Consider the following 25,254-nt stretch of genomic DNA (forward strand, 5'->3'; position numbering starts at 1 on the left):
ACCAGGCTGCGAAGAGTCAAGGCTGGTAACATGAGGGACTTCTCTCCAGTTTTGGTGTATCCAGATCATATCCAACACTGTTCATTTCCCATAGTTCAAAATGAACTTCTCTATACCAGGGTAACTTTGCCCTCCTGAGAGGCTGAGAACAAAACTGGTGAGGGCCAGGGATTTTATAGCAAAGGCAGGGCTGCCACTCAGATGTTCAGTTGATTTCCCCCCTGTGATGTCATAGGCAGGGAGCTGTGGGGGATTGGCCAGGGAAAGCTCCCAAAGTACCATGGCACATGAACATTTCCAGCATGCGTCTATGCCCTGATTGCCTTTCATATCAGGAGGGTTCTCCCTCCTCTCTTCTATCTCTTGAAATCCCTTATTTCCTTCAAAATTCAATTCAAGTGCCTTTCCTGAGTCCTGCTTCTCTCCCCATTCCTAGTATGATCCCTCTCAAAATTATTATATTAATTTATATATTCTATATGTATGTTTACATATTTGTGTTTGTATATATGTGTGTCTGCATATATACATACACACATATACATATATAACCTCGGTTAGAATGTAGGCTTCTTTGAGAGCAAGGATTGTTTAACTTTTGTCTGTTTCTGCTTAGCACAGTGCTCCATAGTAAGTATTTAATAAATGCTTATTTACTGATTGATTGGGTAGAATAGATGTCCTACTGCATAGTTGAGAGTATCTATATCTCCCCCCTCAAGGCTCTGGGAGTTTTCTATAATGACAGTGGCTTGGGCCCATTCTGATATCTTGTCTCTAATATTAATTGCCAAATGGAGTAATTTCTCCCTCATAATTTTAATAGTTTTAAGTGATTGGCACCCAGTATCATTTAACTAATTAACATCAATTAGCTTTACACAAGGATATCTACTGAGAAAATAGAGTAAGAATAGGAACTACAAAATATATCGTAATATCTCAGGGCAAAGTCTTCACATACCATCATGGATTTTTGGGGAGAGTGGGCTCAGCTTTAAAGCAGTTGCTAGGAAGCACTGGCCCTTATCAAGTCCATTTCTAAATGTGGCTTGGTCAATGGATGAAATGCATTGACTCTCTTTAGGACATTTTTAATCCATTGGTTTGCTGGGTCAAGCAACGTTTCTAGGGGCTTTGCTCCTCACTAGATCTGGCTGTCCACAAAATATGGGATTGACTCTAGTTCTCAAATTTCTGGAGGCTCAGTCTGCTAGTCTTTCAAAGACTAAACGTTGCAACCTATTTTATGTTGTTGTTATTCAGTCATTTTTCAGCTGTGTCTGAATCTTTGTGACTCCAGTTTGGAAGTTTTCTTAGCATACAAGCTGAAGTAGTTTGCCTTTTCCTTCTGCCCCTCATTTTACAGCTGAAGAAACTGAGGCAAACAAGATTAAGTGACATGCCCAGGAGCACACAGCTAGTAAGTGTCAGAAGTCTGATTTCAACTCAGAGAGAAGCTTTCTGACTTCAGGCCTGGTAGTGGATGCATAGGGTGCTACCTAGCTGGCTCCCCCCCCAAAAACAGGAAAGAACAAAGAAAAGAGGTCATATATTAGCTCCTAGTGCAAAAATAAAAGTCCAAGTCTTCCCTACCATGCAGAAGCTGACTATATGCTTTCCCTTGATCAGAGGGAGAAAAGGGCAGAATGATCAGGTTAGTGCCTTTTGTAAGCACTCTCAGATTTGGCTCAGCGGCCAAGTAAAAGAACCTTTTTCTTCATGGGGTAAAAAGACTGATAAAAAGGAAAAGAAAAGAAATTCCTACGCATGTTCCAAATACCACATGAGGAATATGTCAGGCAGAACATGCTGCATATGTTCATAGAACAGGGATGTCATTGGCCAGTTCCAGTTTCCCCTGCTCACCTTCCATTATGATTACTTGATTAAGGAAAGCTTCCTGTATGGAGGTTTTTAGATATGGAGAACTCCAGGAATTGAGAAAAGCAGGTATTGTCAAGCAAGGGGCGGGGTAATAGCCTAAAGCAAGGATAGTATACCTCAAAACAACAAACAAAACAAACCAGGTAAATTTTTTGGAATGCTATAATCTACCTGCACCAAGGCCAATTAAATCCTGTTTGTCCAGTGCCCTGCCCAGCAGCAAAAAATGCCCACAGGAAGTTAACAAATAGTTGGGGTTTTTATTTTTTATTTTTTTGGATCAGCATGACAGGCTGGAGGAGGGTAGAAAAACTGAATGAATTAAGAAGCAACTTTATATTTTCCAATGGTGGTACTTTTAATGATTACAAAATCTGTGACTAAACACATTGTTAGGGGACAATTATTGGCAAGCTGAGCGTTTCAGTGACCAATTAGGAGCCTGGATGCTTGCCTGTGTGGGTCATTAGGAAATTTTTTTATTTGTTTACCAGATTCTCAAAATTGAGTCCTTCTTCAAGTAGCCTCTGGGTGTAAGGACAATAAATAAAGATGTGTTGATTGAAAACATTTAAAAAGTAACTCGATGAAACTTTTAAAAAAGAGTAAAGGATAAATGAAGCCTAAAATAGTCTATTTCATAATGGTGTGGCCCACTTAATATAGCATGGAACTTAAAATTTGGTTCTCATGTGCCACATATCCAATTGAGGCTCCGTAGAATGGAAAACTGCAGAGATGGGGACCTTCTCTGAAAACATTCCCAATGGTTTCTGATTTCCCTAAATAGGAATAATCTGGGAACAATTAATAGAAATAAATGGCTGATCTTAAGACTCAGAAGTACAAAGGGAAAGAGTTGACCTATGGGGTTACTAGGGGCTCCAGTCATAAGAAATAATTGACTAAAGTTGAATGTCCTGGAGAATCTTTTGTAAAACTTAGCAAAGACTGGGGAAAATGCTAGTAATATCTAGTTCAACATCTCTCCTTTTTTTTTTTTTTTTTTTTTGAAACTTTAATCTAGTTTCTGTTACTATCGTGTCTCCATAGAAGAATATCAAGCTACCTGAGGGAAAGGACAATCTTGGCATTGAACCTAGCACAAAATACTGTCTAGGTATTTGCAAATATTTGGAATTATGCCCAAAGTGCTATAAAACTGTGCATACCTTTTGATCTGTCAGTGTCACTATTTGGTCTATAGCCTAAAGAGTCATAAAAGAAAGGAAAGGACCCTCATGTGCAAAAATGTTTGTAGCAACCTTTTTTTGTAGTGGCAAATATCTGGAAAGTGAATGGATACCCATCAATTGGGAAATGGTTGAATAAGTTATAGTATATGGATGTAATGGAATAGTATTATTCCAGAAGAAATGATGAGCAGGTGGATTTCTTGACAAGCCTGGAAAGATTTACATAAAATGATGCTGAGTGAAGTGAGCAAAACCAGGAAAACATTGTACACAGTAACAATAAGTTTATGTGATCATCAACTATGATGAATTTAGTTCTTCTTAGCAATACAGTGATCCAAGACAATTTTAATAGATTTGTGATACAAAACTATGAAAATTGAATATGGATCAAAGCATACTATTTTTATCTATTTTTCCCTTTTTCTTGTAGTTACTCCCTTTTGGCCTGATTTTTCCCCCATAACATGACAAATATAGAACTATGTTTAAAAGGATTGTACATGCAAACCGATATCAGATTACTTGCTATCTTGGGGAAGGGAGAAATAAGGGAGAGAGGGACAAAAAATTGGAACACAAAATCTTACAAAAATGAATGCTGAAAACCATCTTACATGCATTTGGAAAAATAAAATACTATTGAGAAAGTATATATATATATACATGTACATATATATATATACATGTACATATATATATATACATGTACATATATATGTATATGTATATGCTGAATTGAACTAAATTCTGAATGAGTACAAAGCACTTGTACCTAGCAGTTACATAGAGCATACCTACAGCTTCTTTGAGGGCAAGTAAGAGGCCCAGTGGATAGATTACTAGGCCTGGAGTCAAGAAGGCAAGTTCAAATTCAGCCTTTGACACTTACTGTGTTACCCTGGATAAGCCATTTAATCCTGTTTTGCTTCAGTTTCTGTAAAATGGATAATAATGGCACCTATCTCTCAGAGTTATTGTGAGGATCAAGTGAGATAAGATTTGTAAGATATTTATCACAGTGCCTGTTACACAGTATTTATGTAGCATATAAAATGTGCTATATGTTAGCTACTATTATCATCATTGTTATTAATATTTCCAACTTCCTGCTGATCACAGATGCTAGAAAACAAATGAGGTACTTTGGGGATGACAAAGTCCCTGTCTGCTTCCATGTTGACTCAACATTGGAATAAGCTTTGGGGATGACTAAAACAGTTCCCTTACAAACAACTGAGTAAGGAGAGACAATGACTCAGTGCATCTTTAAAAACGGAGTGACTCTTACTGTTGCCCTTTCTCTCTCCAGGTGACACCATGTAGCTCTGAAACTTCTGTGAGGGAAAAGGGAGGGTGGGTTTTTTGATGATGGACTACCAGATTATGGTGATTGCTCCCATATGTCAGCTAGAGTAGTAAGATTCAACTATATAAGTTTGAATTTGGGATTCTCCTGTTTGTTTTCCTGAGAAAATGAAAAAAAATTACATTATCTAGGGATGTGTCCAGATTTGGAGATGACCTGGTAGATTCAAGAGATCCAGGAGTTGATTGTTGGCAGAGGAATTTTTTTTTATTGGATATGACCACCAACAAGTAGGGGTGCTCAACTCCTGCCCTAGCTGATCAAGAGATAAAGACTTTGTGAAATGTAACAGTTCATTAAGCTATCCCTCAGAATGTTTTATATTCTGATGAGAGTTAAATGACAGCCCCTCATGTGAGAGAGGTTGATATGAGATGAGTATTTTTAATGAGTTGTGAGTTGTTATTGAATTCTGTTTTATGTTTTTCTCATTGCACATTTATGTTTGTGATTAGCACTTTTCTATATATAGGAAAGAAATACCTGTCCTCTATCTGACTGATATTACCATACACAGAGTACTTTTCTATTCTCCCCTGTGGGGAGATCCTAGAAAGGAGCCCAAACCTAAATCTTAAGTAATTTTTCTTCAGGGTCATGAGGATGGGGTTTGTGGAGACAAAACAAAGACTTTGAGAAAAGGGAACCTAACTCTTCTCATTATAGGTCAGACTTTCTCAGGACTAAACCACGTGGATCCAGAATAGCAGTGGCTTCTAGGGAGAAGGCAAAGGCTGAGAAACTCCTCCTTTTCGACTCAGCAGCAGTTTGATACTCACAGTAAGTACATTTAGTATCTTTCTCACAATTACTGTCCTGCAAGATTTAACTCAGGCACTATCTTCAATTCAATTTTTCAATTCAATTCAATCACCACCCATTCAATAGTTCTTTCCTCTATTATGATTTCTCCTCTTTGCTTTAGCTCCAGAATATTAAGTGCTAGATGGAGAAGGGCCAAGGTCAGGGTTGGCTATAGGAAAAGCATCCCCATACCTTTATTCCAAAGCTTGTCTCCTCTAAGCCCCAGAGGATATTCCAGAGGCAGAGCACATCCAAGAACAGTTATGCTTCCCAGAGTTCATTATCAGTGCTGTGTAATGTGATCTTTGTTGGAAGGACATTGGAGAGAAATGCATTTTTGGACATGGCCATTGTGAGTGCTTGTTTTGCTTAACGATGCGTATTTGTTACAGGGTTTTGTTTTTCTTTCTTTTTTTTTTTTCAAGGAGAAAAATAAGTGCTTGGTAATTGAAAAATTAAGGAAGGACATTGAAACTGAGGAGCAAAATAGGAGTAGGTTTGTCAATGCATAAAAGGGAATATTGGAGTAAGAACTCATCACCTTGGATGCATTATAGAAATGCCCTCTTTCCTATGGCTGTGAAGTTTTTAATAACAGATGAATTTATATTTGATCCTAAAGGTACTAGTTTGGCAAACTATTATGCTGCCAGATCCCAAATTGTACTATAAAATAATAATTATTAAAGCCTGGTAATGGAAGAGAATAGACAACAATGATAAAGAATATTATATATTAGTATGATTTACAATGAACCCATCATCAAATAGAAATGGCAATCCACTCCAGGATTTTTGCCAAGAAAAAATCCTGTGGGGTCCTGAAGGTTTGTACACAACTGCAATGACTGAAGAACAAACAAATAATAGGGAGCTCCTGAAGTTTATTGAGAAAGGGAATAACATAGTCATATTGACACTTCAGGAAAATTATAGCCACTGAAAGATATATGTTGTAAAGGGTGATATCATAAGCAAATTAAGAGAGCCTGGAATAGTTTATCTGCCAGATTTATGGGTAAAGGAAAAGTTAAGGACCAAAGAAGATATAGAGAATATCAAAAGTGTAAAATATATTATTTTAATTATATGACTAAAAAGGTTTTGTACAAACAAAACCAATGTAATCAAAATTTAAGGAAAACAGAAAACCGGGAAAAATTTTTGTCACAAGTCTAACTCATAAAGACCTTGTTTCTCAAATATACAGAAAAGTAAGCAAATTTATTTAAAAAAAATAAGTCATTCCTTAATTGATAAATGGCCAGTGCATAGGAACAGAAAGTTTTCAGATGAAGAAATCAAAGCTATATATAGTCATATGAAAAAATGTCTAAATCACTATTGATTAAAGAAATGAAAATCAAAACAACTCTGAAGTTCTATCTCACACCTATAAGATTGACTAACATGATATGGGATATGGGAAAACTGGGAAACCAATGCACTGTCTAATCTAACCATTTTGGAGAGCAATTTGGAACTATGCCCAAAAGGCTACAAAATTGTGGATATTCTTTGGTTCAGCAAAACCATATCTATATCTCTAAAAATTCCAAAAACTGCACAAAAATATTTATAACAACTTTTTTTTGTGGTGGCTAAGAAACTGGAAATCAAAGGGATGCCCATCAATTGGAGAATGGCTACACAAGGTATGGTATATGATTGCAATGGAATATTATTGTGCCATAAGAAATGACAAACAGGATGATTTCAGAAAAAAACAGAAAGACTTATGTGAACTAATACACAGTGAACAGAATCAGGAAAACATTGTATATAATGTGGAATGAAGAACTAGGAATGACTTTGCTATTTTCAGCAATATAATAATCCAAGACAATCCCAAAGGACTAATAATGAAGCATACTATCTGCCTCCAGAGAAAGAACTAATATTGATTAAATATAGCCTGAAGCATGCTGTTTTTCATTTTCTTTCTTTCAATTTTTTCTTTTATTCAAGTCGTCTTGTGCAGGATGACTAATATGGAACTATTTCACAAAATTGAACACGTAGAAGTTATACTTGATTGCTTACCATCTCAGGGAAGGGAAAGGGAGAGAAGGAAGAAGAGAGAATTTAGAATTCAAAAATTTAAATAAAAATGTTTTTAAAATGGGAGAGAGATATCTTGTTAGGCTAGTGAGCCAGGAAAATTAGAAGTCTAGACTGAAATTTCATCTATAATATATCCTATTCCATTTTAAAAATGAATTTTACATTGAAAATGATTTAATGTATTCCTTTTACTAGAATTTGAAGTGAATTAAAGCTGAGATTCTAGTCCTTTAAAAAAAAGGGGAAAAAAAAGATATATGTTGATCTATATCATCCAATGTTATTGTAGTCAGAAGCAAAAAGAATGAGTTGTGCATGACACCTGGAGAAAAAGTTTATCATGCAATTTGGGGGGTGGATGAACAATCATCTCACTCATACCTACTACTCCCCTTAGTAGTGCATTCTTTTTAGCTTTAGACAATCTCTACATCTATGAACTTCTGCTACAATTTTCTTTTCTGCTTCCTAACTCCTTGGATTTGCCTGTGTAGGGCCCCATGATCTCCGCTTTACTTGGCAGGGCTTTCTGTTTACTTTCTTTTATTAAGACTTTGGACCCCACCCTCTTTCCTGGAGAATTCTTTCCCTTGGGTTCTCCTAAGTGGCCCCCTATCACTGACTGGCTGATTTTTCCCCCTGGGACTTGATTTTCACCATATAGTTCTGGCTTATATAATAGTGAGAAAAGGAAGGAAAGAAAAAGAAGAGGAGGGCATGAAGGAGCTTTAAATACCTCTAATTGTTCACTTTACCAGCATTTCTCTTTTGTCTATCATTTAAATAACTGCCAAAAACATTTTCCTAAGCCACAGCTGTCTATGTCACACTCTTGCTCAGCAATTTTCAATGGCTCCCTATTGCTTCTAGGATAAAACAAAAATTCACTAATCTGGCTTTGGAAGTCTTCTACAATCTAATACCAATCCATTTTTACAGCCTCATTTCACGTAAGCTTTACAAATGACATTCTAGCCAAACAAGATTTTCAGCTATTCTATGAACTTCACAAGCGGACTCCCTTCTCTACATTTCATGTAGGCTCTCACTCCTGAAATGAATTTTCTCTTCATCTCCACTTTTGGAATCCTTCTTTCTCCAAAGCTCAGCTTAGAAAGAACTTCTGGCATGTACCTTTTTCTGATGCCATTAGTAGAGAGTATTCTTACCCTTCTCAAATTTCTATAGGGCATTTTGTCTGGATGTATTCCTTACCCCATTACTCTCCACTTGATAGGTGTACTTCAGTACATGTGATGTTATAATGTCCACTCCCAAGGGAATGTAAGTTCCTTGAGGGGAGGGACTTTTTCATTTTTAAATCTTTGGTTCTCTGTCACCTAACACACTGCCTTGCACATAGTTGATGCTTATTCAATGTTTGTTAAATAAATAAATGAATATGGTATTTTTCAGCTTAAAGATGCTTTCCTCATAACAACACAGTAAGGTAGTCAAAACAAATATTATTCCCATTTTAGAGATGAGGAAACTGACATGATTAAATTGGCTTGTAAATAGAAGGGGTAAGACTTTAATGAACTGTTCTTCTGGTTTCCAGTCCAGGAAGCTAAAAGTAAAGAGGAAGAAGAGCTACAAAAAAGAGGAAATGAGAGAGAAGAGAAATGAAGTGACAAGAAGAGAGATTAAAAAGAAGAGAAGATAAAAGATCAGTTATACTTTTGTCCTACTTGTTGTTGTTCAGTCATTTCAGTTGTGTCTGCCTCTTTGTGAACCCATTTGGGGTTTTCTTAACAAAGATACTGGAGTGCTTTGCCATTTTGTTCTCCAGCTCAGTTTTCAGATGAGGAAACTGAGGGAAGCAGGATTAAGCAATCAGTCCAGAGTCATATATATATAGTAAATGTGTGAAATAAAATTTAAACTCAGGTCCTCCTGACTCTAGTTCCAGTTCTCTATCCATTGTACTGGTTAGCTTCCTTTTCCTGTTTAGTAATCTTAAAAATAAAAAAGGTAATAAATGCACATAAATCATGGGCATGTCTATATATTACCAATTCAAACCAGAAAACATTACTTATAGAGAAATACTATTTTAACAAAGTAGCTGGGAATTAACCTGCTGAAGGACACATAAGAGTTAAAGACAAATCTAAAAATTAAGGAAAAATCTAATCATTGAAGAGATATTCATTGTTGATAGGATCTCAGATTTAGAACTGAAAAGAAGTCTCTCATTTCATACTTAAGGAAACTAAGGCCCAGAGAAGCTTAGAAAGTGACAGAGCCAGAGATTCAGATCCCACTTTTTGGATTCTAAACTGGTCCTCTTTCCAGAAAGCTTTTAATGCTTCTGCAATTTAATGTTATGCTGATCAAAATTCCTTAAGAGGTAACCTGGAATTGGAGAGGCCTCCAAGTCAGAAAGACAGACCTGGGTTCAAGTCTGGCCGCTGATGCATAATAGTTATATAATCCTGCACAAGACTTAATCCCTGCTAGTCTAAAAGACTAGAAGCTGCAAAGAAGGTGCCAGGCAACATTTCCAGAGAGAATTACCTTGAGCAATGAAACTACAAATTTAGTCTTAGTCCCCATCCCTAATGAAAATGCAAGAGAGACGTATTGCTAAATTTCAAATTATATTATAAAGATAATTATTAAAATTGCCTGGTAACGGAAAAAGATTAGATAGTAATGAACTAGAATGACATATATATATATATATATATTAGTTTAACGTACAGTAAACTCATCAAAAACACTATGGAAAGTATTCATAATTTGAAGGAAAAGCTGTTGGTAAAACTAAAATTTGGTAGAAAAAAATGTGAGCAGATCAGTATCTCATACCATGTACCATAATCAATTCCAAATGGATCAATAATCTACATGTATGAAAATCACATTGTTTTTAAAAACTTAAGATATAATGGCAATCAGTGAAACAAAGAAAAATTTTAAAAGTACCCTCAGTCCTATGCAGTCCTTCTTCTACTTCTGCTGTTGGGAGGAAGAGGAGGGATGGAGAAAGAGAAGGGAAGCAGGGAATACTAAGAATCTATGTTTAGATCATCAACAAACTTTAATTTGATTGTTGGTACTCTAAATGTAAGATGTTTGTCCAATGACCTACTCATGGACACATTTCTGGAGGAACTGAATCATACTAATCTTGACATTCTTAACACAGACCAGCAGCCCTCATAGTGAAATCTTTCAGGGGACATCTGGAGTCAAAAGTATTTTCATATTAATATGAAGACATTTTAATCTCTAAATTGCTAAATATCAATAGTTGTAACCCATATAAACACTCTTCTGGGGATCCTCACTAATTCTTAAGAGCAAAAATGGGTCCTGGGATTGTTCTATACTATACTAATTCAAGGAACACTAATAACAAACTAGAAAGTACATTTACATATATTGGATATATGTCAATTTAGAAGGTGAGGTGGGTGGATTGATGCATGGGTGGGAAGGTGGGGGATGGGGGAGTGGGTTCAGTATTTCAGCAAGATTAGGGCTAGTAACTAATCTGTAGAGCTCACAGAATTTGCTTGTTCAAATGAGTCTACATTTGCTCTGGTTCTTAAAATTTTGCTCTTGCTTTCTGAGTGTCTAAGAAATCCCAAGCTGAGTCCTGAATACCATGTAACATAGTTTGAGAAATAAATAGTACTGCACCGATTTGGGCAAGCAATTTGGGTACCACAGGAACAATTCAGGACAAAGGTTTCATCCACCCCCTCCAGTCTTACTAAGGGAAGGTTCAGAGTAATCCAATTGAACCTAAAATTAATACTTTGAATTAATACGACTCTGTTTTGGTATCATGAAAAGCAGCATCATATGGAGTCTCTCAAGAAATATTTTTGAAAAGGTGATGAGCCAAAGTGTGCTTTGAAACTAGTTTAGCTTTCAGTAATCCGGGGATGTGCTGATTTCAGCTCTAGCCATTTTGTGAGAGCTGATCGTTAAATTTGCAGTGTGAACATTTACATCGCAGAAATCATCAGCCACTACAAATTAGGACTTGACTTACTTTTTATAATCTAGACTTAAGAAAGTGTTAATAATTCAATTAAGCTTAAAGGTATGTGCATACAGTTTCCTCAGACTCCATTTATCACCTGCATCCCTAGCTACTTTATTTGAGGGTACTTAAACCACATATAAATAATTTTTCTATTTCTGAATGATCATTTGACAAAACATACACTTGATCAAAGCAGAAAGTGGTAACAAAGTATCAAGTTAATTTTTTTTTTTTACCAATTTATACTCACTAAAGAGTGTCAGGACACAAAAGCATTAAAAAAAGATGATTTCATAATCCTCCCAAATTCTACCCCCTATCCGAAACAGACCATAAAACAAAATAGTTGCTCTCTATCCCAGTGTTGGACTGGATCTAGCCTCTATATAACAGGATTATTCTGAGATTATAAAATATTCTCTTCTGTTCTTTCTAAGCTCCAAAATGGATTTGAACTCTCAATTGCCCTTTCTGACCTAGGAAAATGCCTAATCCCTTGCTGTATTGTCCCCAATATTTGGAAGAAAACCCAGAAAATATGTTGTTTGATATTACATGCTATGTCTTGCAAAAACCAGCTACTGAACCTTCAAAATGCAAAGATGAAATTCTCTCCTAAAACAGAATTGTGCTCTCTGGAAAGCCAGCTTTGCTTGAGGGCACAATGCCAATAATGTGAGGCATCCTGGGTGCTCAGTGATCAGAGTTGTGGGAGTAAAAGCAAGGAGCTGCTAAAAATTAGCCAAAAAGAAAGTACAAGGAAGGAGGGAAAACAATAACAATAACAACATCAACAGCTCTAGCTCTCTAAGTCTGGACTCCTGCAGCTGGTTCTGCCTCATCTCCTACATCCTCCCTTGGGGTTTGTTTGGACTGATTTGTCACGCTGTTCTGAGTGTGCACAGACTCATGGCTCCGTTGGGGGGTCTGAGCAGAGAGTATAAAAGGGGATAATACATAAACCAGTAGACTGTATAGAGGTTAACACTTATGATTTCCCTTTTGCAAAGCAAAGCGCAGCACTATAGCAAGCTAGTCACTAGGGTTGTGTCTCCTATGATTCCTGCTGCAACGTCAGCCCTATTTCCTTCTTTCTCTGCTCAAAAAGTTTGCTGAGCTATTCAGAGAGGGAAATAGCATGGTCCACTGAGGCACAAATTATGTGGTATGTCTGCTAAATTTTGGTAATATAAATGGAGTCGTTGATTAAAGATATCCAGCATAGCTCACAAAAACATTATGTTTCCATAAGTGTTTCTTATTTGTCTACATTAAACAACCCAAATCACTTGTGACCTTTTTGGGGATGCCTAATCAGGGTACTTTTGCAATTTCCTTCCAGGATGCTAAAATCTTGATTAGAAATCTTTAGTCAGCTCCTTCTGGTGGGCTTTTGATTGATAAGGTAGCTTGAAACATTTTCTTTCACTGAAGCATTCTGCTTGGGCCACCCCTTTATTCCCCTGCCCCCATCCTGCTGATTCTCCTCCTCTCTTATCCTTATCACTATTCTCTCTTCTCTTCTGTGGGGTTATTGGTTTATGTGAAAAGACATCTGACAATTAAATTGGAGGTAGTCTGGGGGTTAGTATGCTGGGATAAAAAAAAATCAAAGATCACATTTGCCCAAGCTGAAGCCTTACATAACAGCTCCCAGAAGAATCTCCCTAGTGTATTGCAAGTGGAAAAAATAAAGAGAGAGAATATTGCTGGTACTCAGCAGATACCAGTCAGGATCAATCATGAGACCAGTCTTCTTATTCAGTGCCCTGGGGTGGGGCAGTTCACTCCCTTGTTGCCTCATTTTATTGTGATGTATGGATCATAGGGCATATTGTGATAAATGGAAACAAGTACCTTCATATCAGTCATACTGTGATAATATAATTCTTATGTCAATGGAGGCTCCCGGTACACTGGGTAGATCCCCTATGATAAATTTATGGAGTGTCATGGATAATAGCCACAAAGCATAAATTGGTTGCTAGCTGCTTTTTTGGAGAAAATATCCAAAATGAGTAAGATCATAGATCCAGCTCAGTATGTATGACATTATGGTTGACCCTACTGACCCCACTTCACTGACCCTATTTCTATTTCTAACCTTGAAGTGTTAAATAAAATGTTTTTCTCTTAATATCTCTATGAGTTAAGTAGTTCAGACATTTTTATTCCCATTTGATAGATGATGGAATTGAAACTCAGAGAGGTTAAACAGCTCAAGGTCATGTAAGTGTCACACAGTTGGCAGAATCAGCCCTCCCACCCAGTTTGTAATTAATTGATTTGAGAGCTGGAAGGGATCTTATAGACTAAGTCCTTTCATTTTACAGATGGAAAAACTGAGTCTCCCAGAAGATCAATGGACTTTGTCTAAGGTCACTGGAATTTTGCAAAGCAGCATTGAAATTGGAACCAAGGTCTTATGACTTCAAATCATTTTTTTTCTTTCCATTCTATTTGCTGCCTCCCACTGTTAGTAGTATATGTGTTTTAAGTCATAGTGGGTGGTCTTGAACTAAGCCATGATTATTCCTTTTCTATTATCTTGTGACATGTCTGGCTGAGGTCTAGGAATTATTCTTGATTGTCCCTGGCTTTGGAATCAAGATTTTCTCAAAGTAAACTGACTTCTATGCACAATCAACTACTGACCTTCACCTTGTTAACACCTTATTCCAATGAAAGAATAAATCTGTCATAAACTACAACCCAATAAACAGAGACCTTGAATATTAATCACTGAAAAGACACATAGGGATTACAAATCTTCTAGCTACATTCATATGCAAATGATTTAGCTGTATCACAGGTAAACAATTGACTAGCTATGAACTGGTAGCTTTCCCAGAATAAATAATTTCTATTCTCACCCCTTTGCTAGTTCTATATTCTTGCGCCTGGTTCTTTGCTCCACCCCCTACCACCTATAAGCTCAATACTGAGACTCTCCCCACTGGGAAACAGCCTCCTTTGGCTATTTAGGGCAGAAGGCTGCCAGCAGGTTTCCAGCTTCACAAAGTCATTTCTCAATTTATAGCTCAGCTGTCTTTGCAGCACGGGTTTATTTCCTACAGGATTATTACTTCTGCCTATGGACTTGCCTTAATTTGTACTGACTCTCTCTGACTTCCTACAGACAAACACTGTCAGCAGCCACCTGTAGACTTTGGATGCCAAGGTCAATAATCTCTATCCTTTATTAAGAGGATAGAAAAAGTAATCAACAAAGGGTTAACAGTTCTATCTTAAAGACTAAATTTTAAGAGCTCACCTGCATGAAGGGTTCTCTTTGGCATAATAGTTCAGGTCTGAGCTGCAAATAACAGACCAATACCAAGAACAGCCCAATTCTCCTACATGCAGCTGCCAAACTCATATCCTGGCTGGTGGGGCAATGTTTTCAGAGCACAATAAAGCTGTTTAGAGCTCTTGGGACTGCATTCGTGCCAGGCTCCCTGTCCAGAATGTTCTTTGAACTGCTTAATAATAACACTACAATCTGGTATTTCTCCAGTATCTCTCTTCCTAGTAGAGCTCAAAGTGCTTCCTGATATTATCTTAATCCACTTTGCAAGTGGAAGAGAAAAAAAAAATCCCTTTATCTTATAATGCTGTGGAAAGAGTTCTGAATTTAGAACTAGACTTGGGTTCAAATTCCAGCTCTGCCCCATTTCTATCATTGTATCTGAACTCAGTTTTCTCACATATAAAATGACAGGACTGGATTATCTAATCCAAAGGGACCTCTAAATTCTTTTTTCAACCCTAAATTTATGAGCCTACTATAATTTGTTATGGTTGTTGTTCGGTCGTATTTGACTCTTCGTGACTCCCATTTGGAGTTTCCCTGGTAAAAGTATTGGAATAGTTTGTTATTTCCTTCTCCAGCTCATTTTACATATGAGTAAACTGAGGCAAACAGGATTAAGGGATTTGCCCAGCATCATACAACTAGGAAGTGTCTGGGGTCAGATTTGAACTCAGAAAGAAAGATTCATCTTCCTAATACCAGGCATTGTTTTCCATTTGCTGAGCTATGTTGTTGCCTCTTTTCAGCAGTTTAGTGCTGAGAAGTCTAGAAAGAACACTTTTGGAGTAAAGGAAAACATCTAAGTCATATCAAAGTATGTAAAATATTGTCTTTGTTGTATAAGAACATGCCTGAAAGGAGCAGAAACAATGTTATTTTGATAAGAACTATGAAATATGTATATGAAGCAACACAGCTTTCAGATGGGATTTTACTAGGATTGTTGGTGGGTTTTTTTTAACCACAAAATATACTGTGATATAAATATAAAAATTTACTAAAACTTGTGAATGATAGAGGATGATGCCTCGTGTCTACATGAACACACTGATAGCTTAATGGGACCAGTAACTTTTATTTATTGGAAATTAGAAATAAGTATAAAGAAACAGTTTGAAGGAAACAAAATTTGTAGGAGGAACATGCTGAGAATCTAGAGCTGCAAAGCATTATGGTCCTTTAGCTCATTAGCAAATAACTCTTTTATAACTAAAGGGGGTAAAACAAAAAAATAATCTGTAAACATTTGGAGACTGAGGTATGATTGAAAAATTTCCAAGGGAAAATATGGGGATTTAAATTTTTTTTAATAAAAAGGAAGTTACAGAGAAGTAGGAGGCTTTGATTTAAATCACTAAAAATATTGGAGAGAGAAGATAAGAACCTGAGATTGAAGGAAGAAGAATCTGGCATATAAAGATTGAAGTAACAGAAAGGGAGCAGAAAAGCAATTTGTTGGGCTTGTTGGAAAAGGAATTTGACTAATAGAAAGTCAGCTGACAGGAGGCTTCAGCTATTCGCTTTTTTTTTTTTTTTTTTTTTTTTTTTGGCTGAGGCAATTGGAGTTAAGTGACTTACTCAGGGTCACACAGCTAGGAAGTGTTTAGTGTCTGAGACTAAATTTGAACCCAGGCCCTCCTGACTTCAGGGCTGGTGCTCTATCCTCTGCGCCACCTAGCTGCCCCTAGTTATTTGATTCTTAATTGGCTGAATGAAGAGTGTAGTTTTAGTTACTACTCTTCAGCATTATCTATAGTTTAAAAGAAGTAAAATTTCTTAGAAGTATATGCTATTCCTTTCCTTCTCTGGTTTGAAGGGGAAAGCAATAAAAGAAAAGGATAAGAATTATTTCTCTGTGTCTCTATATCTGTCTCTCTGTCTCTTTCTTGATCTTTCTGTCTAGCTATCTATCTATTTCTCTACCTATCTGTTGCTGCTTTATTGAAAGAGCAGTCTAGGTTTGTTTGCCTTGCTCAGAGAGTCAACCTGAGTTGTTTGCTAATAAGTTCTGTTCTGATTGGACAGTGCAGCATCTGGGTGAGTGAATTAGTTACTGGCTGGGCCTAGCTGTTTGTCCTTAGTAGAACCAACATCTTTAGCTTTGCAGCTCTCTGCCTTTTAAAGGGTACTGCTATTTATCTTAAGAGAATAAGATTTTTCTAATTGGCTTTATAAGAATGATTGTAAGTGAAAAGATTTTGAATGCTATATTCATATATAAAAAGGAAGATGATATGTCTAGCTGAAGAGGACCAACAAACAGTCAGTTAATAGAGATGAGGTTTCATGGGTGTAGATATTCCTCAGCAGAAAATGGCATTAAAGTCTAAAGTCCAGAGTTGTGAGTAACCCAAAGTACATTGATTTTTCTCCTTCACGTGCTTTTCTGTAAGTGTGGACCCACTTATCCCCACAATATGGACTGTATTGCTGGCAAAGTATGATTCACGTTTATATATAGATTACAATATATATATATATATATATTATTCATGCATTTTATTTAATAGATGATAATATATAATGTCTTTAATAATTATGATATTATTTATTTTGTCTTACTGCTAAAAATGGTTGTGTTTAAGATCTAAAAATATTATTATTATGAATGGCTAGTTTGTATAAATATAACACTTGGTATATGGGCTGTCTATACCCACTGCAACCCAGTGTGATGTGGTACATTATGAATTATTACTTACATAAATAGAAATATATCAGTGAGTACTCAGAAGTCATAGTGGTGGAAAGGAGGAATGTTTTTCTTCTCAATATAGTTACCTATAGGACCCTGAGAGAATTTGCATTTAATTATGTAGTGGTGATAGAACCTAGACATGCCTAGTGTGACAGCAGGGTGGAATGAGCAAACCAACTCAGAGAATGAGTAGGTAGACATCTACACAAACTCCAAGGGAAAAATGACAATTGGTTACGTGACGATTCTATGACCTTACTGCCTGATGTTCCAAGAATACGGACATGGCCAGTAGATTTTTAAGATTTAGGGATGCAGAAGAAAGTGAGGTAGGAATGTAACACACACATATATACATATAATGCATATATTTACATATATATGTATGTGTGTATAGGCACACTTATATTCATTCTATACACACATACATAAACATATATGTAGGTATACATATGCATAATATATGGTATTTTATTTATATATGTATTGTGAGTATATGTGTACAAACACACCCACACATACATTTAGAGCTATTCAGTTGTAGCCAACAATGGGAAGAGAACTTGGTCCCTGAGATGGAATTGTCCCCATGTGGGAAGGCATTAATTTTTCTAATCCCCCTACCTTCATGGGTCATTTTACTTAGTTGTGGAGATACTCAACAGTAAGACGTACCATATTTAGCAGGGAGAAGAGACGTATTCTTTTTTTTCCATTTATCCATTCATTTATTCTTTTTTATATATATAATTTTTTTCACAGTATATATGCATGAGTAATTTTTTTTATAATATTATCCCTTGTATTCATTTTTCCAAATTATCCCCGCCCTCCCTCTACTCCCCTTGATGACAGGCAATCCCATACATTTTACATGTGTTACAATATAACCTAGATACAATATATGTGTGTAAATACCATTTTCTTGTTGCACATTAAGTATTAGCTTCCGAAGGTATAAGTAACCTGGGTAGATAGACAGTAGTGCTAACAATTTACATTCGCTTCCCAGTGTTCCTTCTCTGGGTGTAGTTATTTCTGTCCATCATTGATCAACTGGAAGTGAGTTGGATCTTCTTTATGTTGAAGATATCCACTTCTATCAGAATACCTCTTCATACAGCATTGAAATGTACAGCGATCTTCTGGTTCTGTTCATTTCACTCAGCATCAGTTGATGTAAGTCTCTCCAGGCCTCTCTGTATTCCTCTTGCTGGTCATTTCTTACAGAGCAATAATATTCCATAACCTTCATATACCATAATTTACCCAACCATTCTCCAATTGATGGACATCCATTCATCTTCCAGTTTCTAGCTACAACAAAAAGAGCTGCCACAAACATTTTGGCACATACAGGTCCCTTTCCCCTCCTCAGTATTTCTTTGGGATATAATCCCAATAGCAGCACTGCTGGGTCAAAGGGTATGCACAGTTTGATAACTTTTTGGGCATAATTCCAGATTGCTCTCCAGAATGGCTGGATTCTTTCACAGCTCCACCAACAATGCATCAGTGTCCCAGTTTTCCCACATCCCCTGCAACATTCAACATTATTTATTCCTGTCATCTTAGCCAATCTGACAGGTGTGTAGTGGTATCTCAGAGTTGTCTTAATTTGCATTTTTCTGATCAGTAGTGATTTGGAACACGAAGAGACATATTCTAGCTAGACATATATACAAAGAGGCAGTCACTTGAGGCAGCTTCAAGGAATAGGACTTCTAGTAGAAGAAAACAACTGGTGATGGACTCATCACCTTGGTAATTAAACGCCAGGTTTTGTTAGAATTCCACAAGAAAGAAGAAATATTGAGATCCTGCCGTATTAGGAATTGTTAGCTGGCTTGGTCCCTCTTATGCTCCTGACATGTGCCTCACTTCCATTATGCTCTAAGTTTGTTTCAGTTTTGTTTCTTAGAAGTATACACTATCCCTTTCCTTCTTTCTATGAGTGGTATGCTTATTTGTGGGAGAGTATGGCCAGGTTTCTGGAGTGTCAAGAATATTTTATAACTATTGTTCTTACTATGCCATCTTAGTAAATGCCTTTGCTAAGACCTAATTATGTCTACTGGCTGGTTGCTAATAGAATACTTACTGGTCAGGGCTCATGAATCATAGTTTTAGAAGAGTAGTCCCAAAGGAGCCTTAAAACCTGAGAATAGTCCTTCCATGAAGGACTCAACTTATAAACTGTAATTGCCAAGTTGGGGAGGTAGCCCAGAGGGGGTACTACACTAATTTAACTTCTCCATCAGCATGGCCTCATTGATTATTACCTTGAAAAAACTCAGTGAATCATTAACTAGCCTGTCCCAATCACTCTTTATTCTAAGATACAAGCATCAAACATACAGCCTCATATAGCCTATAATACTTCAGAGTACCACTTGAACCAGATTAAAATAGTTGGGAAATACTTAACAAAATAAAAATACAATAAAACATAAACATTATATTTTAACATCAAGTCAATATGTGGCCCATTGGAGACCTTTAGATGTGGTTTAGTGACCCCCATTTCTATTTGAGTTTGATACTACTGCTCTAATATTCAAACCTAGAATTGCCCTGATATCTTCTGAAATCATTGACAAGCATTTTTACTATTCCTTCTGATATTTCTGCTTATTTATCTGTGTTTATAAATCCATGTTCCTACTATTGACCTGAACTCAGATCAGAAATATATGACTTGCTCTATTATTCTTTATGTGTAGATTGAGCAAGAACTGGAAGTTACCTCAGAGGCCATCTAGTCCAAACCCTTATTTTTTTGCAGGCAAGGAAAGTGAGGTCCAAAAAGGATAGCCGAATTTTCCAAGAACATGAAGGTAATATTTGACGGTAGGATCTGAACCCAAGTCCTCTAATTTTAGAGTCTAGAATCTGTGCTTATTCTATTATGCAGATTCACTCATATCTCGAACTTGATCGATAGTTTTTAATATCCTTTCATGTCCCTCATCTCAAACATGTCTTACCTTTTACGGTCTTCTATAGAAGAGAAGCTCTATAGGAATTTAGGGACTCTCAATTTATAAATTCAGGGCATTATAAATTTTTCATGGATTAATCCAACAACTATTTGTTGAGCACCTATTATGTGCATTGTCAAGCCAAACAAAACAGAAAGCTATTTCCCTAGCTCAGCATGCTATCTCCTGCCTCTGTGATTTTGCATAGATTATCTATCCCAACATGCCTAGAATGTAAGCCATCCTTACTTGTCTTAGAATCATTGTCTTCCTTCATGGCTCAGCTCACATGCCACATATTTGACTTCACTCAATAAACTTTCCTCAGTAGTTGATATTCTCTCTCTTGTCAATTTATTTTGCATTTACTCACTTGTGTATTGGCTACAGAACATATATTCTCACAGAACGGCTTTACTTTTTCATATTCCCAGTCTCAAATAAAATCCTTTCCACATGAATTTACTTAATAAAGATGTTTTTAAAATTTATTGATGACTTTCATTTTTCTATTATAGACATTTCCCAATATAAAATCTTCCCAACCCCCTCTATACACAGCCTCTCCACCCCAAATCAACTCTGATAACTCCAAAAATAGCTAAGAAAAACCAACATAGCAATACCATTCACAACCACAGCCTTTCATTTCTCTCCTGTAGGAGGACATATGTTATATCACTTGTTTTTGGGGGGGTTTTGTTTGTTTTTTAGTGTGTGTATGACTGAAATGGATTATTGCAATTGGTCAAATTTCTAGTCTTATTAATATTTATATTATTTAGGTGACTGTGACTATCATTCTCCTGGTCCTATTTAACTTCATTCTGTATCAGCTCATATAAGTTTTCCTATGTTCTCTGAATAACTCAATAAATGCAATTAAATTAAATTGAAATGAATTGAACTGTATAAGGAACTATGAGGGATACAAAATAAATATAAGCTTTAGTCCCTATCCCCTTAGGAGCTTAGACTCTCATTAAAAAAAGAAAAACATATAGGAAAAAATATAATTAAGAAGTTTTAAGTGGAATAAAATAGTGATGTAAACAGTAAAAACTAGAGGAGCTTTGAGGAGGAAATCATTATGGTCTGGAGCTGTCTCATAAAACAGGTGAAACTTGAGTTAGATCTTGAAGAATGGCTAAGATTTGAATTTATTAAGGATAATCCTAGGGAAGGGAAGAGCCTGGGAAGGAGGGTGGCACAGCTGGGGAATGAGGAGGAGACCAGTATTTCAAAAAGGGGAGGACATGCCTAGAGGAGGTATTTGAAAGTAGGCTAAGATTACCCTGAACTTTGGATACTAGACTGAGGAGGTCAGATGGAAGTCAATGGAAGTTTCTTGTAGGTTTTAAGCAGGGAAATGACTTGATAAAATAAATGTTTTAGGACGATAATTTTGGTGACAGAAGACAGCTTTCACCCAGGAAGTTAGGCAGACAAAGGGGTTTAAAATAAAGAACATATAGACTCAGCCCCATTCCATTTGTTCCTCCCTAAATAGGCATAATTGCAATTCTCATCTGCAAAATGATAATACTGTCTGCCCTGATGAAATCTTGGTAAACTGTAAAACACTATGTAAAAGTAAGCTCGTTACTATCATCATCTCAGCCACCAGGAGAGTTTTAGAAATACATCAACTGGGCATTTTACAGAGCAATAATGGTGCAATAATGTTTTTATAACAGTTCAGAAGGTGGTAGTTGCCAACATTTGCTGAATCATTTGGTGACTATCTTTCTAACAGATTCTTGTGATGTATTTATTGGAGGCCCATACAAGTAAGATGTAATTATCAGATTATTCTGAATAATTAAAATGAAGTAATCAGTGTCCAGCCTTTTTAGAATACTTTCATATATATATATTCTTTTATTTTTTTCCCTTCAGCAATTATATAAGTTAAAGAACAATACTAACAATTGATGTAGTATGTTAGGGTTTGCAAAGCACTTTATTTTGTTTTGTTTTGCTTTTAGCCTATGTAACCTAGGTGGAAGTATAGCAGTTATTTATAGGCCCAGTCAGTCAGATCCGCATAGGAATATTTACCTGCTCTGTTTCCAGTATAAGCTGGTTGAACACTCTTTAAGTAACTCAATGGTCCCTTCTTCCAAGAGGCTTATGATACAAATGCCAAACTTAGTGAGTACATTTAATTGGTTTGCCCCATAATATCTCAGATCCAGAACTCAAAAAATACACCATCTTTCCCAGTAGCAGGAATTAAAATTCCTGGCTCAAAGCACTTTTACCTTTTGAGCATTTCATTTGATCCTCACAACCACATAAGGTATATATCTACTTATATTTATTGTCATTGCTATTTTCCAAATAAGGAAACTGAGGCTAGGAGAAGTTAAATGATTTGCCCACAGTCATAATTCCAATTTGGCATTTTTTTCCCATTGTACCACATTGTTTCATTGATCTTATGTGATCCAGAGCAAGCCACTTAACTCTGCCTTAGTTCTCTCAAGTATAAAATGGGGATAAGAATACCTGGACTGAATGAGAAAATATTTGTAAAGTACTAGGTATAGTGCAAAAGACAATAGATACTAAATAAATGTTTATTTCCTACCTTCCTTCCTTCCTCCTACTTGTAGATAAAAAACTATGGATTAGAGAAGTAAAATGACTTGCTCAAGGTGATACAGGTAGTTAATGATGAGCAAAATCTAGGCTCCCTAATGCCCTACTAAATGTTCTTTCCAGTAGACCAATGCTGTTTTATTTAATTGCATTTACCTAGTGGGGAAAATTGGGAATCATTAAGTACTCCTGTCAGAATTTTTAAAAAAAATTTTGAACACTTATTCGTACTTCTAAATTATCTCCCCTTTTCCATCCCCTTTCCCACATATAGATAAAGCAAGAAATACAAGAAAAATAAAGAAAAAGGGAAAAAAATGCATCCATTTACATTTAGAGTCCATCGGAAAAAAAATGCATCCATTTACATTTAGAGTCCATCGGAAAAAAAATGCATCCATTTACATTTAGAGTCCATCAGATCACTATCTGGAGGTGAATGGCATTTTCCATCATGAATCTTTTGTAATTATTGTAAATCACTATATTGACAAGAGTTGCTAAATTCTGCCTTGAAGAATTGATTATCATCATAATTTTACTGTTATTGTGTATGTGTTTTCCTGGTTCTGCATACTTCACTTTGCATCAGTTCTTCAGTCTTCCTATATTTTACCAAAACCACCCTCTTTGTCATTTTTAGAGCATAATAAATAGTATTCCATCACAATTAAATAATATAATTTGTTCGGTTATTCTCCACTGATGAATATCCCCTCAATTTCCAATTCTTTCCCAACAGCAAAAAGGGCTGCTATACATATGGGTCCTTTTCCTTTTTTCTTTATTTTCCTTGGGATATAGACCTACTAGTGGTATTTTTGGGCCAAAAAGTATGTATAGGGGACAGCTAGGTGGCGCAGTGGATAGAGCAGCAGCCTTGAATTCAGGAGGACCAGAGTTCAAATCTGGTCTCAGACACGTAACACTTCCTAGCTGTGTGACCCTGGGCAAGTCACTTAACCCCAGCCTCAGGGGGGAAAAAAAAAGACAAAAAGTATAGTTTTATAGCCCTTTGAGTATAGTTCCAAATTGTTCTCCAGAATGGTTGGATCAGTTCATAACTCCATCAACAATTTATTAGTGTCTTAATTTCTCCATATTCCCTTCAACATTTATCATTTTCCTTTTTTTTTTCTTATTAGTCAATCTGATAAATGTGCCGTGGTACCTCAGAGTTGCTTTAATTTGCATTTCTCTAATCAATAGTAATTTAGAGCATTTTATATGATTATATAGCTTTGATTCCTTTGCCTGCAAACTGCCTGTTTTTGACCATTTTTCAATTAGGGAATGGTTCTTAATTTTTATAAATTTGATTTAGATCTCTCTATTTTTGAAAAATAAGACATTTATCAGAGAAATTTGTTATGAAAACATGTTCCCAGTTTCCCATTTTCCTTCTAATTCTGACTGCATTGGCTTTGATTCTGTAAAATCTTTTTAACTTAATATAATCAAAATTATCTATTTTACCACTCACAATCCTATCTCTTGTTTAATCATAAACTCTTCCCCTATCCATACATCTGAAAGGTAGTCTTTTCCATATCACTCTAAGTTGTTTAAAATAATACCCTTTATGTCTATTACTTGGTACCCATTTTGAGCTTATCTTGGAATATGTCGATAAATGTTGATCTGTGCCCCATTTCTGCCAGACTACTTTCCAGTTTTTCCAACATTTTTTTTAATATTGCAAGTTTTTGTCCCAATAACTGGGATTTTTATGTTTGTCAAACACTAGGCTACTGTTTGCTTCCTTATATTGTATACTTATTCTATTAATCAACTACTCTATTTCTTAACAAGTACCAAATTTATTCAAATCCTTAGAACCAGAAGGTAGGAAGTTGGACAAGAATACTTCCATAGAAGATAGAACTGGAAGGAATTCTAGAGTTTGTCCAATCCAATGATGTCAAAGTTAAATAGAAATAGATCCCTGGATATAATGTTCAGGCTAGGTTTATGGAGAACCTCAGGACCAGCCTTGATCATAGTGTAGGAGACTATCAGAAGGATGGTCAAAAGTGTAATCTCCTTCTTCCAGTCCTTCTTAGCCCTTATATACCCTATTACAATTACATAATTTCTGTATATTATGTATGTGTGAACTATAGAACCATTATATCACCATATTAAGTACTAAGTATATGTGTGAATTAGAGAACCATCATCTTATCAATTCCACTGAGTTAACACCTTGTTTCAAGTATACTTCTCTAGAGTACTGGCCCTCTACACCTGGAGACTGCATATTGACTTTTAAAAAAACACAAATTAACATTGTCTACAATACATTGCATTTTAACTATTTTTTGTCAAACATTTT

The 25,254-nt window shown here is 36.1% G+C and overlaps 1 pseudogene; it reads left to right on the forward strand.

The window, feature by feature from the left end:
• Positions 1-5,218: 5,218 nt before the first annotated feature.
• LOC141543084 (mortality factor 4-like protein 1 pseudogene) overlaps positions 5,219-25,254 on the forward strand; it is a 102,480-nt pseudogene continuing 82,444 nt past the window's right edge.

Source organism: Sminthopsis crassicaudata, chromosome 5 (assembly GCF_048593235.1).
Source record: "Sminthopsis crassicaudata isolate SCR6 chromosome 5, ASM4859323v1, whole genome shotgun sequence".
In the NCBI taxonomy this organism is placed as follows: domain Eukaryota; kingdom Metazoa; phylum Chordata; class Mammalia; order Dasyuromorphia; family Dasyuridae; genus Sminthopsis; species Sminthopsis crassicaudata.